A 16,757-nucleotide genomic window follows, 5' to 3' on the forward strand; every position below is an offset into this window, starting at 1 on the left:
TTAGAAAAAAGAGAAAAATGCTGGAATAATCTCATTTAACAGAGTGGTTTATTAAAGGTAAGTGGTGTGGTAAAGGATTTTGAAGGGATCCCGTAAATGTTATAGGTATGGGAGATTATGGAAGGGATAGGGCAGAATGGAGTGAACATCTAACTCCACTTCATAGGTGTTTCATTTGATATTAGTGAACAGATTCATAGAACATTTATTGTGACAGTTCTTTGGGCCATGACGAAGGGAGGTTCTCACACCGAGAGTAAGAATCATGTACGTGAGCTGGTCGGCACCTAATTCGTTATGGTGCTTTTGGGGACTCGTAACAATATGGCGCCCAAACGGAAAGCAATATCCTTAAATAGTAAGAATAGTGTGTAGCGACATCAAAACACATAGCAATAGACCAATAGTTTAAAATCACAATAGCCAATGAATATTACCATAAATCTCGAAGGAAATTAATTTCAATAATTTAAGTAACCATTTTGGAGAATTGGAAAATCCAAAAGTTTGTTGTACTTAAAGCTACGTTCACAATGGCAGAGTACTCCACACTCCAGCAAATTGTATTTCTTTCTTTTTCATACTAATAGAATTTCAAATTTGTCTGTCTTGTTCTAATCCACTCTAGAGTCAAACAATTTCTACTCCAGAGTGTAGATTATTTTCACTCTAGAGTTAACATAAAAATGTTATAATTAACATGACAAATTTTAATTATAAACTGACAAATTTTTTCAAATATTTCAATAATATCGAAAATGAACGCAGAAGACACGTTTAAATTTTTAGAAATTGTGCAAGGAGAAGATATCCTTGGAATATTAAATCCAATGGATACAAAAATGTTAAAGAACGATCAAAATTGTGGAGCGAAATCGGGTCCAAATTTAATCTTTCTGGTGAGATTAGACATACATACATATTTTTTCATAAATAAACTCATATTTATATACGTATTTATTTAGGGGACGAAGCATACAAATATTTTAGGAAACTACGGGAGAAATGTAGACGAGGAAACAAAATAAAGATAAATTACAAGAACGAAGTGCATCTTCTCAAACAAAACCATCGAACTGGATTTTTAAAAAGCATTTAGAGTTTTTAAGCGATGCTTTTAAGTCAAGAAGGTATTTAAACTTTTCTACATTCGAAATTTCATACGTTCGTTTGTACACACCTATATGTACATATCTTTCTTAAATATAGTGTTAATAGTTCCTTAGAATGGGACAACAAAGAATTTAACATTGAATACTTAGAAGATTGTGTTCCAGAGATTTTTGATTTAACGCAAAACTCATCGGATGCCTCTAGTACATCGAAATCAATTGAAATGCCAAAATAATAATAAAATCGCCGCCAAAAAAGAAATTGACGCAGGAGAAACATTTTGAAGAAATCATAAATACGAACACTCAGCAACTTTATTCAAGCATTAAATGCAAATGAAGATACAACCCCATTTGATGGAGTAATTGAATTTATTAAAGAAACTCTCAAACAACAAAGTGAAAGCACCGATCCTGCTAGAAAAAGAACTAATGGAAAAAACTCTTAAATATAGATAAACACATAATTATTCAGAGTATCAGAAAAACAGAAAAAACGAATAGACAAGAGAGACAGAGGAGAAGGGAGGACAAAAGGAGGAGGGGGCGAGGGGAGAAGGGAAGGAGGAGCGGCAGGGGAACGAACGAACGAACGAACGAACGAACGAACGAACGAACGAACGAACGAACGAACGAAACGAACGAAACGAACGAACGAACGAACGAAACGAACGAACGAACGAACGAACGAAAACGAACGAACGAACGAACGAACGAACGAACGAACGAAACGAACGAACGAACGAACGAACGAACGAACGAACGAACGAACGAACGAACGAACGAACGAACGAACGAAACGAACGAACGAACGAACGAACGAACGAACGAACGAACTAAACGAACGAACGAACGAACGAACGAACGAACGAACGAACGAAGAACGAACGAACTAACGAACGAAGAACGAACGAAACGAACGAACGAACAAAACGAACAACGAACGAACGAACGAAACGAACGAACGAAACGAACGAACGAACGAACGAAACGAACTAACTAACAACGAACTAACTAACGAAGAACTAACGAAAACGAACTAAAACAACTAACTAACAACGAACTAACTAACTAACTAACTAACTAACTAACTAACTAACTAACTAACTAACTAACTAACTAACTAACGAACTAACTAACTAACTAACTAACTAACTAACTAACTAACTAACTAACTAACTAACTAACTAACTAACTAACTAACTAACTAACTAACTAACTAACTAACTAAAAACTAACTAACTAACAAACTAACTAAACTAACACTAATAACTAACTAACTAACTAACTAACTAACTAACTAATTTTGAAAAGAGTTAATATAACTGCACAGTTCATCTCTTAAATTTAGAGCATAACTTGTTGAGTTATTAAAAGTGTATGACACAGAACAAGAACGCCAACTCCGATGCTTAATGATCCCCCTGTTGCCATTTCCTCTTTTTGAAATTCATTACTGTTTTTGGAGCTTCTTATAAAATATGTAGAACCACGGTACTTTTTATAATGGATTTTGCCAATTCTGGTGAGGCCGAAATCACTGTATGAAATTTCTAAATTTGGCTACCATTATTCCAAAAGTATTCTCAATGTAGCGGCGAGATGATGAAAGCCGATTGTTAAAAATTTCTTTTTCTTTTGGTAGCAATCGTCCGCCATAAGGACGCATTAGGTGGGGCTTTAGAGGAAATGCTTCATCACCAACTAAATAAAATGGAAATTTTAATGATGAGTTTGGAAGATTTGAGTCATCTGGCAAATCAGCTCATTATTGATTAGGGCTTGACAAATTCAGTTTGACGTAAAATTCCACCTTATAATAACAATAATTTTAACACAGAATCCACTTAGAGGTACATATGTACATACATACCATCAGACTCAGAACCATATGCTCCTACATTAACATACGTGTATTTTATATCTGCATCACATACAGCTAATAAGACCAAAGAAAAATGTTTTTTTATAATTGTAGTATAAAGAACCACTATGAGCAGGCGCTGTTATAGTGCAATGCTTGCCCGTCTATGGCTCCAAAGCAATTAGGCATTCCAGTTTTTATCCAAAATAATTCGGCCATTTTTTTTATGTTTTGCTTTGTGGTTTTGGAATATATTTATCGTTTAAGCTGTTCCATATGGCATCGGTCGTTTCCGTTATTATATAGTGAATTGTAGATTTTGCAACACGAAACTCGAATGATAAACTGGAGTAACTCATCCGGTTGCTAAATATCTAAAATCTATTATTGTAAACAACTAATATACAATATTTACTAATTTACCTTAAGTAATAACAGTCTATTTTTTTTCACAAATTGGTTTTCGAAGTGAATTTTTTGATAACGATGGTCCAACTAAAAACAATAAATCTTCAAACTGGGATTTTGTCATTCGTGAAAAGTTGAAAATGTCTCATGGTCATTCAATAACATCTCTTTGATTAAATTTGATCCAAAGCCTCATTCTTCCCTTTTTTTAAAAATGTCCCTTACCCAAACAATACGTTTCTTCTGCTTTTTAGATTTCCTTTCATTCTCTAATACAGCATGCAAAGTGATATATAATGGCAAACTATAATCTTGTTTTTATTCATCATGCACGAAAAGATACTATAAAATATAAAAAACCATTCTTCATTTAATTCTTTTAAAAGTTGAAACCACGATTACTTACAATTGCCACTTATGTTTAAATATAATTAAAAGTATTCTTTCTAATAAGGAAAAACAAAAATGTTTCTAAATATTATTATTTTAAATATTTTGTCTAAATTTATACTTTTGTCAAATGTTTGACAATTTATTTTGAAAATTTTCCCACTCTGTATTTTGAACAGTTAACATTTTTTTGCTGAGTGCAGAGTGGAGTACTCCAGCATTGTGAACGTAGCTTAAAGGTTGAGAATGGTTCCTGCGGCATATAAGTAAATTCTTGATTTTCAGAGTGGTAAATAAAGTTCATAATAGTTGCACAAATTAAAGCCAACTTTATTCGTACAAATTACCACTAAAATTCTTCTTAAGAAAAGTTATTTTGTTTTTAGTTTGTCACCACAATGAACCTAATCTGATAGCCCCTCAGGATAAATATCCTGAAGTGAAGTACCAGAATAATTTCTTTGTGATCCTTTGAAAGTCTATACATTAAGACTGTCAATGTTCAAACTTTAAAGTTCATAGTTTTTTTTTTTTAATGACTGGGAACACCTAAGTGAAGTAGATCTCGAAAGAGATATATATTAATGAGATATACACACCACTACCAACAATAACCACTCGCAAATTAAATTCTGAAAGTAAAGAAATATTGAATCTGAAACGATTTAGGAAATTTAAATAATTCTCTAATTACTGGAAATTGTTTTGATTATTGTCATTAGGTATATACACATATATTTTTTTTTTAATTATAACGTGTAGTTATTTTGTTTAGATTTTTTTTCTTTGTTAGGAAATTTTTTAATTTTTAGTAAATTAAGTAGTTTAAAAATTATTTTTTTTGTTGCAAATTGCGTTAATTTCGGTTAGATATTTGTATACATACATTTCGTTATTGTTTTTTTAGTAATACTGTACAATATATATTTATATGTTTTGGCGTTAGTTAATAGTCTACTTTTGTTTTGTATGCTGATAAGTTCAAGGTATGAATTTTAACACTAGAAATCAAACCAGAAGATACATTAGACAGAGTGAAATAGAATCGAGTACATCCATTAGAATACAAAATAATAGAAAACGGAATAGAAATCCAGATTTTGATTTGAATAGATCCACCATCCATACCGAACCTAAACAAAGAAAAACATATATAATGAATACATCAGGTAATCCGAATTCCAATGGGGGTTACTGTATCGCAGATCACTGACCTTTCAGGAACAATAATAGCAGGAGCCCCGGGGGAGGCAGTAGTTTCAATCCGGCAATTAATGTTGAGGGCAATGATGAGGGGTTGGCACCAGGTATTAGAAACTTGGTCGTAGATGAAGCCATGATGGTACACAGATCTCTAGAGGATAAAGTCCGGAAGATGGTGCAGGACGAGATGGTAGACATAAAAAAAACATCGGTGATTTAGCCAAGGCTGTTGAGAATCTCTCCGTGTGGTTGCCTCAAATCAAAAGGGTAGTACTCCCAATAATTTTCCATCAACAATAACCATATTCGCAATGTAGTAAACGGTCATAGTGCGGATTGTCTACAATAACAATAGTAATTTGAATACAAACGTCAATGCAGAAAACACAAATATGCGCATACCTGATCGTTATTTCATATCGAACACCCAATCCTCTGGTTTTAATTTCCAATTCTCTGCTAATCAGCCTGCAAATTGTCCATCGAGAAAGGAGAATAATGCCGGACCTGGAAATCAAGACATATTTGATTTCAGACAGATTAGAATGATAAATTAGGTATGTTTTTGATAACAAATCTATTAGTATTGATGATTTTATATTTAGATTGGAACATTTGAGAGCCCATTATAATATCCCCGAGAGAGAAGTTGTTCGTGATTTTCATTTATTTAGTTTCAGATTCGGTAAAGGATTGGTATTGGGCTTTCATAGGAATGCATGGAATGACAGAATGGCCAGTTCTTCGCTTAGCCTTATTATCACAATATCAAAAACCAAGGTCAAATTTTGAAGTTATGAGAGATTTAGTGGAAAGAAAACAGGATAATTCTGAAACGATAGATGATTATTTTCATGTAATGAATAAGCTGAGGTCAAAATTGACACAGCCTATACCAGAATATGATATGATAAAAATTTTGAAACGAAACCTTAATCTAAATGTAGCGAGAATAGTTTACCCCATATCTGTGTCCTCAGTAGAGCAGTTGCGCATTGAGTGCAACGAAGCGGAAAGAAATTTCCCGAGAAAAGAATTTAGAAACTCTATGCCAACTACACGAACGTCTAGGCAAGTAAATGAACTAATCGTCCTGAAATAGTTGACTTAGAGGCGTTGCACTTTGGGCCACAACAACAACAAAAGCAACCGGTAATTTGCTGGAATTGCAAAGCTTCTGGTCATGTATTCATGGAATGTCCAGTTGAGCAACGAGCTCTATTTTGTTATAAATGCTGAAAACCTAATGTTACTACGCCAAAATGCCCATTTTGTCAGCAAAAAAACTTGATGAACGGCGTGGGAACAACAGGGGACCTTCGTCACAGGGAGAAACCCTGTAGCACCCAGAAACTAAGTGAATCTAGGAAAAAAGGCAACATAGTAGCACAAAATATTATCAATGCGAAACGATAGTAAATACATACCACAAATGCGACATTATCTTCCTTTAGAAATTAGACTACAAATTATGACAGAGTTAAGGCGAGAATTTTTGGACCGAAAATGGTGTCGGAACGAATATTGAAACTTCGCCGGAAATTTAAAGAGCGTAAACGAATCAGAAGATTTGTAGTAGATTCTGTAAAAAGAGCTGATAGAAATATGAATGATCCCAGAGTTTTTGTAGAAGTTAGGATAAAAGGTTCAATGAAGAAAGGATTATTGGATTCAGGAGCCTCCGTTAGTATTTTAGGAAAAGGTTGTAGAGAGTTTGTAGAGGAAAACGAAATCCACATATACCCTATGTTGACCAATGTGAAAACTGCCAGCGGTCAACAACATAGTATAATAGGAAAAGTAAAAATATTCATAACGTACAAAGAGCAACAACACGAAATGTTATTGTATCTTTGCCCGGAATTGGAACAAACTTTATACTTAGGAATAGATTTTTGGAGAGCATTTGGATTGGCTCCTGAGGTTGTAGGAATAGATGAGCTAGATATTAGTAAATTACAGGAAGACTTTAGTGATTCCAAGAGGGAATATAGGATGAAACCACATGATCTGACAGTTGAGCAACAAGCAAATTTAGATAAAGTAGTAAAACTTTTCGATACTTTTGAGGAAAAGGGACTGGGACTTACATCAATGGAAGAGCATAGTATAAAATTAGTGGAAGGCGCTGTTCCAGTAAAGGATCGCTACTATCCTATATCCCCAGCTGTCCAAGAGATCACTTACGCAGAAATTGATAATATGTTGAGACTTAATGTAATTGAATTGAGCGATAGTCCGTGGAGTAATAGAACAACAGTAGTGAGAAAACCCGGAAAAAATCGTTTATGTTTAGATGCTAGGAAGTTAAATAAACTCACAATAAAGGACGCCTACCCATTACAAAATATAGACGGAATCTTGAGTAGGATAGACGAGACCTATTTTATAAGCAGCGTGGATCTCAAGTATGCCTTCTGGCAAATTAAACTCGATGATCAAAGCAAGCAATATACCGCATTTACCGTAGCTGGCCGCCCATTATATCAATTCAGAGTAATGCCATTCGGCTTATGTAATGCGGCTCAAAGACTGTGCAGGTTAATGGACAAGGTGATACCCCAGAGTTTAAAAGACAACGTATTCATATACTTGGACGATTTGTTGGTTATATCAAGTACTTTTGAGGAACATTTAAGATTGTTATCTGAGGTCGCGAATTGTCTCAAGGAAGCTAATCTCACTATTGGACTTAATAAATCTCAATTTTGTTTTCGGGAGCTTAAATATCTAGGTTTTATCGTAGGTGGTGGTATGTTAAAAACTGACCCCGGAAGGTGGAAGCGATCAAAAACATTAAATTACCCAAGACTACAAGAGAGGTCAGAAGTTTTCTAGGTACCGCAGGGTGGTATAGGCGGTTTATACGCGACTTTGCTACTATTTCAGCCCCTTTGACTGACACATTAAAAAATCTAAGAAATTCGTTATGACTCCAGAGGCGGTCGAGGCTTTTGAAAAACTAAAAAGAGCGCTGACTTCGGCTCCGGTGCTGAGGCATCCAAACTTTTCGAAAAGATTTTATGTCCAATGTGACGCCTCTGATTATGGTGTAGGTGCAGTATTATTTCAGTTAAACGAAAAAGAAGAAGAGCATCCTATTGCATTTTACTCTCAGAAGCTGAATTCTTGTCAAAAGAATTACAGCGTTACAGAGAAAGAGTGTTTGGCAGCAGTGTTAGCTATTCGAAAATTCAGACCATATGTAGAAATGATGCCATTTACTGTCATAACAGATCACGCCAGCTTGAAATGGCTTATGACATTAAAAGATCTTAGTGGACGATTGGCAAGATGGTCTTTACAATTACAAGCTTATGATTTCGAGATAAAACACCGAAAGGGATCGGATAACGTTGTAGCTGACATGTTGTCTAGGGCACCGCGTGAAATGGTAGTGAATGAGATAAATAAGGATGAAATGCTAGATTTTGAGACCACAGAATTCGAAAGTGAAACATACCGGAATCTTATTACTGAAATTACAGAAAATATGGAAAAATTGCCTGATCTCAAGGTCATTGATGGCATGGTTTTCAAGAGAACTAAATATAATCAAGAACTTGGTGATGAATACAAATGGAAATTGTGGATTCCCGAGAACATAACCATGGCTATTGTAGAAAAAGCTCATGCTCCAAATAACGTAGCGCATGGAGGTATTACGAAAACTTTAGAAAGAGTGAAGAGGTATTTCTACTGGCCGAAGATGACTAGTCAGATAAAAACGTATGTTTCAAATTGTCAAATTTGCAAGGAGACTAAGCCTGCAAATCGCAATTTAATGCCAGGAATTGGGGAAGAAGTTGTAACAGAGAGACCATTCCAAAAACTTTACATAGATTTTCTCGGAAAGTATCCTAGGTCGAAAAATGGAAATTGTTTTATATTCATAGTAGTAGATCATTTTTCAAAATTTATATTTTTAAAGGCTATGAAAGAAGCGACCACAAATAACGTTATTCAGTTTCTGGTAACCGAGATCTTTCATAAATTCGGTGTTCCAGAAGTTATCCATAGCGATAATGGGGCCCAGTTTGTATCAAATCGTTTAGGAACATGATAGCAACATATAAATTAACCATATAAAAACAGCCTTTTATGCCCCTCAATCTAATGCTTCAGAAAGGGTGAATCAATCGGTTTTGGCTGCAATTAGACAATATCTAGATGATGATCATAGAGATTGGGATTTATATTTATCTGAAATTGAATGTGCCTTAAGAACATCCATTCATTCTGCGACTGGTGTTTCCCCATTCTTCGCGCTATTTGGGTTTCACATGTTCTCGAGTGGCGCTGACTACAAATTAGCTCGAAAACTTTCGTCATTAAGCGATCATGAAATTCTAAATTTTGATAGGAATGAAAAACTCGAAATTATCCGGGAAAACATTAGGAAAAATATGCATGATGCCTATGAGAAATCTGCTAAAAGATATAACCAAAGGGCTAGAATTGTAAAGTTTATACCAGGTCAAGAAGTTTATAGACGGAACACGGTATTGAGTGACTTTAAGAAGAAATATAAATGCAAAATTTTGCAAAAAGTTCATAAAATGCCGAATTTTGAAACCCATTGGTAATAACATGTATGAGTTAGAATCTATGAGTGGAAAACCGATAGGGGTGTTTCACGCAAAAGATATTAAAGTTTAAATGTGCAATAATATGGTTTTAGAAGCTGTGGTAGAATCTGTGATAAACAACGTGCAATATTAGGACATAGGAAACAATATATTTTTAATATTTATATAATAATTTTTTTTAGTGTTTTTCGTTTCGTCCTAATAATTGTAACAATATGTCCAAATTTTTATGTATAGATTCTAAAATTATGTTTTGCATTCATGTGTTTTGATTCATATACATGTACTTACATAAAGTAGGGAACTTCGTGCAATAACAAATAGTATTAAGTTTGTTTGGCTTCAGAAAGTCTCCTTGCCAGTGAAATCTATAAATTGGAAAACAAAACACCAAGTAACTTCATTATAGTAAATTCTATAATCTCAAATACTTCCCTAAAACAGTTGGAATCTATTAAGTAGCATCTACCTATTGAAAAGAACCCCTATTCATGGTTAAAAACAGCCAATCCGAACCGAATCTGAAAATAAAATGATGAAAATAACCATCAATTAATGGTCTACAGCGAACAACGTTAGATTTTTTTGTATTAAAATTTATAAATGTAGGCCCGGCTGAGGATCTCAGGGTGTGGGAGTTCCCCACGTCAACTCATATGAGTTTCTCATATGGCACTGGCACACCGTTCTTATCTACGGAAATCTTGATAAGCCCGGAGTTTTGTTGCAGTGCTCCTTAATTATACCCCCTTGACACTACTCCTATGGGGATTTGAAAAAAAAATTTTGCGTGGGGGTACCTACAATGTGCCTTTTTGAGGGGGTACAATATCTGCTGCCCAGCAGTCCTGACTGCCTTGCTCGTGGGCGTACCCTAATAATTTCATGTTGCTTGTTAGTAAACTAAGGTTAGTAGTTTTTATTTTGTTTAAGTTAGTTTATTAGTTTCTAACTACAGAGATGTAATTTGGCTCATTGGCCTATTTGATTAGGGTTCCACCATAAGAGTATGCGAGTGGTCAGCTCGCAGTGGAAACACCAACCTGGGAAGGGCCTAGAGTCATGTGGTGGAGTTAAGCCACAACCTTTCCCAAACTCAAATAGCTGAAAGAAAGAAGAAAAGAAACAAATTAGTATTAGAAATCTTGTGATAATGAAACGATACAGTTTTACCAGTATTCCTGAAACGAAAAAAAAAACTTAATATCTAAAAATTACAATGATTTCAATAAATACTTACCTCAGTTTACATGTTGTCTGCTTCTTTGTTTTAATTAATTAATGCAATTTGTGTCAAGTTCTCACATGTATTGAATTCGCCTCGAACATCTGTAGTAAAAAGGGTTGCCAGATGTGAGATTATGAGAGTGGTCAGACACAGTGTGAGAGAAATGTGTACGTAGGATTTTATGAATGAATATGAATGTTGATAGTTCGTTAAGTTCAAATAAAGCTATTCAATGTTTAGATACAAATTGTGGAAGAATTAGAAAAGGATGGTTGTGTTATGAAATGTCAGAATGTGATGACTATAGGATTTAAAGGAGCATAAATATAATAGGCCCAATTGGAATAGAAATTCTTGGAACCTATAGAGTATAAATATAAGTTTCTGCTCGGCCATCTTAAAGAGATAGAAGAAAATAAGCAGCCCAGACGGTATACATATATATTTTTTCAAATTTAAACAAAATAATATAAACAAGAAAGTGCAATTTAAATAACAAAAATACAAAAAAAATATAAGAACGAAGATTTAAAGTTATCTATTTGAAATAAACTTATCGAAGAATAAAAGGTAATATAGAGTGTCTTAGCCTAATTAATATTAGTGTGCTGATTAAGTTTATTACTTATAGCAGTTTCGATTCTGTGATAGGAAACTAAGGAAATCCCTGCAATACTTAATCAACATAAGGCAATTAAACTTCTTAGTCCCCCAGAACTGGAGCAGGGCCAGAACAAAATACGGGGACTACAAATTTTTTTTGGGAGAAGGCACAAAGCTCAACAACTGCCCAACAAATTATATTTGAATAAATTATTACATCATCAACGGAAAAACCATTCGGAACAGGGAAGTGCTTACTGTTAAGAAAAACAACAGAATAGTCTTTTATCTCTAATTAGTTGATATCCCTAATATATAAGTCTTATTTAACATCTCTAGTTTAAGTTTGTTAGTTTTAGTTATATTTTTTTTTTATTTTGTTTTTTTTTTTTGTGTGTTAATACTATTTATTAGGCATCCTTGATCTTCGATAAATACCTTACGTTTCGTACATAACATTTGTTAAACATCTCCCTGATAGTTTTCTCATCGAACCGAGTAGTGAAATTTTGAGCCAGGCTTAAAGTAGCCAGAAAAAAAAATCGTTTAAGTGAGCTCTCTTAGGCTGATAGTAGTGTTGTATAAATGAGTGAATTCCCAAACCAATTGTTGGGGCATAATTAGATGAGGAAACCAATATACATATAAAGGGAATTTATTTGTTTTATAACTTGTAATTTTGTGTCCGTTTTAGTTTGGTATTTGTTGAGGCAGGGAAATATTATTGAGGAATCAGAGTTGCCATTATTTTTGTAATAGATATAAAAGCTAAATTTGTTTTTTTTATAGAGTTTTGTATAATTTGTTCAGGTTTTATATCCTAAGCAATAGTTATAATAAATATGTTATGAATTAAGTGAATTAGAAAAAGAGAAAAATGCTGGAATAATCTCATTTAACAGAGTGGTTTATTAAAGGTAAGTGGTGTGGTAAAGGATTTTGAAGGGATCCCCGTAAATGTTATAGGTATGGGAGATTATGGAAGGGATAGGGCAGAATGGAGTGAACATCTAACTCCACTTCATAGGTGTTTCATTTGATATTAGTGAACAGATTCATAGAACATTTATTGTGACAGTTCTTTGGGCCATGACGAAGGGAGGTTCTCACACCGAGAGTAAGAATCATGTACGTGAGCTGGTCGGCACCTAATTCGTTATGGTGCTTTTGGGGACTCGTAACATGTTTTCGTTTAATACCCAAAAGTGTTTATCGAAATCTATATTTGGCATCAGGGATGGAAAATGAGATTTTGTTTCAGTATCAAAAAATATTTCAGAGGGTACTTTTTGGATCTTAGAGTACTAAAATATTTTTTTTGCTGAAAGTTGTTAATTTTTTAAATACACCTTCACATATTTAGACATTTTTAAATAATTAACAACAGAAGTAGAAAAGGTATTATATATACCGTAGGGTGATCGATTATTCGACATTTTCCAAAAACCGGTTTTCGAGTAGTTGGAATAGTTGACATTTGAAAAAAACCGGTTGATATTTTTCAAATTCAGAGAAAACTGTTTTTTATTATACATAAAAACATCTAGTTTAATTTGAAAAAAAAAAAATTATGACCCGAACTGATTTTTTAAAATAAACATTATTTCTTAAATGTAAAAAATTGGGAAGAATCATAATCCTAATTTATTCTAAAGTCCCTGTTTAGTAAATTTTCATAGGCATTCCAACACTGCTATAATATTTCAGCGACAAATTAATAATTGTAATTGGAATATAATCTTAAGATTGATAAAATTTTATCCAACAGTTATTCCAATCAATTTTACAAATTAATTTTTTTAATTAATTAGGAAAATCAAAAAAGTTTAACCAAAAGTGCTTTAGAAAAATATACTCTAGTTTCTTGACTAGAATATTTTAAAATTTAGACAGGCTGTATTATTATTTATTTCAAAATTTTATTGAAGTAATCTTTGAATACAAAGCAAATAAAAGTATTCGAAACCGGCTTTTAAAAAGTTAAAAAACCGGGTTATTCGATATTCGAAAAAAATCTACATTTAGAAAAAACCGACACTGGTAAATAGTTAAACTGAAAAATTTGATTGATAATAGAATGAAACCATAAAGTGTTATATACCATTGTAAAGCTAATGAAATTACGCGTAATGCTGATGTACTTAAAATTTTTCCGAAAAATTACGACATTTGTAATCATGTTGGTGTTGTATACAAATTTGTGTATGTCATTGAAATCGTCTTCCAAGGTCCTTTCATATGAACCAACATTTGGATATGGTTTATTTGTCAAAAAGGTGAAAAAATAACATAAAAACCCTAAAAAGGACCTTTTTATCCTTTGATCCAGCTCACCAAATATTGACGTCAGGACAAAAATTTTGAGAAATGGAATCTTAGAATGAACTAAATTTTCATTTTCGGTGGGAACATCAGCAATTTCCATTTTGGGGCCACCCTAATTTACATATGTGTTATTAAATTAAAATTCGATGTACATAGGTGTTCATTTGTTAAAAAAATCAATAGTCATATCAAATTCTACACATGAGACCATACATAAGACCATCCATGACATGAAACAATAATTTGCTTTAAAGTCCAAATAATTTTCACCAAAAATTTCTCTTATTATCTATGGTTGAATTCTTAATTTCAAAACATATCGTTTTATATTAGATAGAAATTGAGTCCTTCGAGCTTCTATCATTTGGAAATAATTAGTTTTAAAGTCAAATATTTTTTCAAAATTGAAATTTTTGGTAATTTTTTCATATAATATTAACAATGGAATTTAATTAGATTAATATTCATATAATGTCAATCAAGATAAAAATTCGAAATGAGCTGCATTGGTTATTTGCAAAACATACTTCTAAAAAGTGGCTTTTGAAACTAGATTTCAAAACATTCTTAGAATTTCAAATTTGAACTTTTAAAGATACTTTGACCCAATTTTCTCATTGTCTGATTATGTTTTATCATAACGATAAATTGACATTTTACATACAAAAATTATTTTAACCGGCAGTATATCCACCTGGTAAACTATAACCGGAGGTTGAGATATTGGCCTGAGAGTATCAAAAAAAGTACCATCGTACCAAATTTGCCATCCCTGTTTGGCATATTTGTGAGATCTAGAAGATTAAAAAATGTATGTAATGGTGTTAATTAATTATTTATTTGTCTATAAAGAACGTCTTTCTTTTCAAGAAAGAAGAGGCATCATGATGGTCTCCTGGAAGAATGCCCACAAGAGAGTGGCAATTGTATACCTCCCTAGTAGCCTAGGTGGGTGGTGGTCGGTCGGCTAGTGGTGACATGGTATATTATCACCTAGAGGCAATGGAAGGAAGCTGATTGCCGTATTCAGGGGGTATCCTTGAGATACATACTTATTATTATACCATTGATCTTAGCAGAATCACTACCATACACACATAATAGAGCGCGATGTCTGTCAGGTGTGCCTTTCAGTGAAGCTCTTGTTGTCTCCAAACACTATGGTGGCCGAATATTTACAAGAAACAATTGTTAAGCCGTCTTTTATACAAATTTATAGCTTTGTAGAGAATGTCTTCACGGACCTAGAGGATAGAACCTGGCTAGGTATGTAGATGTTGTTTGGGCAAAATATTGGTACTAACCATTGTGGGCTTTAAGTCGACTTTAGATCCCTTATAGTTGTCACACTATACCAAATAAGCATTCTTGCTGGAATTAAAGTTTAAAACAAGTTTAATTCCAGTCAAACATTCAAATTTCAAGTGTTGAAATTCACTTTCATTACACTTTAATTCAATAGAATTCTCCAGTGAAAACGAAACTTGAATTCAAGTCGAACATTAGAATCTTTTTACAGTATAATTCAATGCACGAAATCTATATATGTACATACATACGTACATATATAAAATTCTAACGTTACTGACTGACTGATTCATCATCGCACAGCCTAAACAGTTTTAGCTAAAGAGCTGAAATTTGGACAGGAGGTTGGTCTCCCACCAAACAGATCCACTAAGACGGGATTTTTGGAAATTCGAATGATTAGGGGGTTAAAAATGGTAAAAACGGGTAAATTCGGTAACCTCATATCTCCTAAACTATAAAAGATACAAAAATAGTTTAAAGCTTATCGTCATTCATTTAAAAAATAAGCGGACAGGTGTCTGGTACTTTTTTTCAAATTCGGCTCCTTTGGGGAATAAACGGGTAGAAACTGTAATTTGGTACTTCTTTTGCACCCCATGTATCTTTTAAACCAGAGAACATTCAAAAAATATTTTTTGAATCCTTCATAACTTGACGAACAAATAAAAATATGAATTTAGTACTTTTTGGATATTCGGACGTTTAAGGGGTGAAAATTGTACCTATTTTTGGTACTTTTTTATAAAACATTGTTTTTGGTTTATTAACTTATACATATGAATACAAAATAACGGGCTCCCAATACGATGTTGCAACTGGTACTTTTTTGACTTAGAACTTAGAAACATGTAATTAAGCACTTGAGAATCTATAAAAGTGGACTTTTTGGTACTTTTTCGTTCTTCAAAAGGTACTTTTTGAGTTTTCTATTAAATTGAACATAGAAACATGAAATTATGCACGTAGAGCCTGAGTAAATGAGAATCTATAAAATGGCACTTTTTCGTTCTTTGACTGGTACTTTTTGAGCTTGCTACAAAATTTGAACCTCGAAACATGAAATTAAGCACTTAGAGCCTGGAGTAAATGAGAATCTATAAAATGGGAACTTTATCGTACTTCGACTGGTACTTTTTGAGTTTTCCATAAAATTAAACCTAGAAACATGAAAATAAATATGTAGAGCCCGGAGTAAATTATAATCTATAAAAAGGGACTTTTTAGTACTTTTTCGTTCTTTGACTGGTACTTTTTGAATTTTTTATAATATTGAACCTAGAAAAATGAAATTAAGAATGTACAGCCCGGATTAAGTGATAACATTTAAAAGGGGACTTTTTGGTACTTTTTCGTTCTTCGACTGGTACTTTTTGAATTTTTTATAATATTGAACCTAGAAACATGAAATTAGGAATGTACAGCCCGGATTAAGTGATAACATATAAAAGGGGACTATTTGGAACTTTTTCGTCCTTCAACTGGTTCTATTTGAATTTTCTATTATAATGAACCTAAAAACATAAAACTAAGCAATCAGGGACTTGAGTGAATGAAAATTTAAACTGGAGTATTTCTGGTAATTTTTCGTTCTTTAACTGGTACTTTTTGAATTTTCTAAAATATTGAATATATAAACATAAAATTAAACACGCAGTATCCTAATTGAACGAAAATTTATCTCGCTTACGTCGATTTTGCAAAAAGAGCTCGATATCAATCGAAAT

Source organism: Lucilia sericata, unplaced genomic scaffold, assembly GCF_015586225.1.
Source record: "Lucilia sericata isolate MDLA Ls3-8-SP2 unplaced genomic scaffold, ASM1558622v1 Contig001595F_arrow, whole genome shotgun sequence".
In the NCBI taxonomy this organism is placed as follows: domain Eukaryota; kingdom Metazoa; phylum Arthropoda; class Insecta; order Diptera; family Calliphoridae; genus Lucilia; species Lucilia sericata.